The following is a 2,649-nucleotide window of genomic DNA, read 5'->3' as shown; positions in this document are numbered from 1 at the left end:
GCAAATAAGCCACGTAGCATATAGAGCCTCACACTCATTTGCAAGTTGGGTATTCCCAAGCTATGTGTAGTGATGCCACACATGGAGAAAGAGAACAATGAACAAAATGTGAACCCACCACCACGAGGGGCAAGAAAATTGCCTCACATAAGCTAATAAGGCTTAGTGATGCCTTCCATGGAGAAAGAGAACAATGAACAAGATGCCGTGAGCCCACCCCCACAAGGAGCAATAAAATTGCCTCACATAAGCTAATAAGCCTTAGTGCCTCATACTCACCTGATACTCACATGCATGTTAGGCATTGCCAAGCTATGAGTAGTGACAAACTCTCAAGGAGTAAGAGAACAATGAACAAGCTATGAGCCTGGAGCAATAAAAAGGTAGTCGCCCAATGTGTCACATAAGCCAAAATAGTCCAATAGCACATAGAGCCTCACACTGACCTGCAAGTTAAGCATTCTTGAGCTACAAGTAGTGTCATCATTCCAAGGAATAAGAGTCGACAATAAGCAATAGAAAGGTAACCACCCAATTATGTTCTTTCCCTTTATATCCAAGGGTTTAAAGCCTATTGCTTGTTTAACATTATTTTTGAATGTTATAATTTTCTAGGTGTTCTTTAATATCAAGATAACAATCGGGTATTTCAAGGTGATGGCAAACCCAGTCTCCACTTGTGTCCACAATACTTTAAAGCCGTTACCATCATAGAGGCTCTTCTTGGTCTCAAATTTGAATATCTTACTCATGCCTTCCTCGTCTCCTACATACCAGTGTGAATAGATGAGTATCTTATCTCTGCACCCAAGCGCAAAAGATCTCAAACATGATTGCATGTGGTTTATTCTTATCATAGCATGGAGCCATTCAACCTCCTAGATAGTGCACAAAACTTCTCTCGTCTGCAATTATTAAAGTAAGTAAAATGGATCTGTCTCCATTTCATTGATTTTGCAATAGGTGGATATTTCCACTGGCGATATGTATCCTTTGTAACATAGTAAAAGGATTCATCATGAATGACGGTTGAATTGAGGATAGCATAAAACTTGGCCCCTGGTGGCCCTACTCGTCCCAAGTACTTCTTCACCTGCTCTGGGTACTCTTAACTACTTTTAAGATAAAATAGAAAATGACTCCATCCATGTGAAGAGCCTTCCGATCAGTGGTCGTTATGGGAACACTATTAAAAATAGCATCCATGGCCACATTCACCAAGTGCTTTTGTTTTGTTAGAGGAATCCCAAATTGTTAAGAAGTCTCCAGAAGCTCTAGATCCACCTCTTCTAAGCTCTATTTTGTCTCTTTTTGTTTTGGCTCTGTAGTAACACGTCCTGAGAGTCAATCACACGGTACTGATTGTTCGACCTATCAACAGTGATTAAGGATGAAGGAACCGAAATGAAGTTCAAGTGAAACTCCAACATCCATTGGGGATCCTACTTTTTTGGTAAAATAAGCATATGGTGTCCTCAAAAATCCCATTAGAAATGGAGATCAATTCTATGTTGGACACGAAACCTCATTTGTAATCTCCCTTCAAGAATTCCTCAATGTTATGATTCGAACCTTTAGATGGAGCCCTATTGAGTATAGTCATGTCACCTTCTTTTGTTGCTTACTCTTTCTTCTATAAAGTTGAGCTTTTACGAGAGACATATGATTAGAAAAGCATGCTATGTTCTATCATAAAAGGATACATCATATTATCTTAATATCAATAGGCAAACGTGTAATTTATGGAGGTTAAGAGCGAGGGTGGCCAATCGATATGGATTACTACTTCGGTCAAGAAATTGCATTGGTTAAGAGCTTCAAGATTGCTGAGAGTTGCAGGCCAATAAAATACAATCATTGTAGTGGTGTCTTCGAAGGGATATGACCAACCGGCTACTCACAAGGATTTGGACTCCTATTCAGCACCCACGTCTTGGACCCTTTTGTTGCTTCTTCCACTTGTGAGGAGACACGTCAAGGATTGAAACTACTTGTCTTCCCAAGAGATTGCCAATGAAGGCAACACTCTTGCCCCTCATCCTGTCCAAGAGATAATCACAGGTAAATCAATATGATATCCCTCATAAGAACTTCAACAGCCAACATTTAGACACTATTTTTCACTCAAGGCTTCTTCACGACTCTACTTACCTCTAATATATGCGAGGTTCTCAAATGTGATGCCCAGGGAATGGCTCGTTCCCTCGGATTATATTTCTTTGGGAAAGGAAACGTGTTGCCCTCCTTGCACACAATATGTGTGGTTGTAATAATTGTATTATATATTATTATACATATATTTTGAATTGCTTGTTCATCTTTCCTTGATGTGGATATTTTAAATTCTTACAACATTCCTCTCTTTTCATGCATGTTCCAAATGCAAGGGACAGCGACATTGGATGCAAGATGGTGGAAGGATGACAATTCATATGGTTGTATTCCATGGCACAATGTTATATAGACTACAGAGAGGATGAATTATGAGCTCTTGTGAGCATAGCCATATTCATGTATTTGTTAGGCCTCAATTCCTCAAAAGGCACAAATCTTTGGAAATCATCAAGTCAATAATAAAGCACCACCCCTAACATTTACAGGGACGATCGGGTCGTAATGGACTTTGTGTGTTGTCTCATGTCCCTATTT

The 2,649-nt window shown here is 39.6% G+C and overlaps 1 pseudogene; it reads right to left on the bottom strand.

Moving 5' to 3' along the window:
- Positions 1-611: 611 nt before the first annotated feature.
- LOC147890969 (iron-sulfur cluster assembly SufBD family protein ABCI8, chloroplastic pseudogene) lies at positions 612-1,603 on the bottom strand (annotated as a pseudogene).
- Positions 1,604-2,649: the final 1,046 nt, after the last annotated feature.

The sequence above is a fragment of the Dipteris shenzhenensis genome, chromosome 18 (assembly GCF_047967505.1).
Source record: "Dipteris shenzhenensis isolate YYH24624 ecotype China chromosome 18, Dip_SZ_1.0, whole genome shotgun sequence".
NCBI lineage: Eukaryota > Viridiplantae > Streptophyta > Polypodiopsida > Gleicheniales > Dipteridaceae > Dipteris > Dipteris shenzhenensis.
The sequence above is the reverse complement of the archived record's forward strand: the minus strand, read 5'-3'. Positions and strand labels throughout refer to the sequence as shown.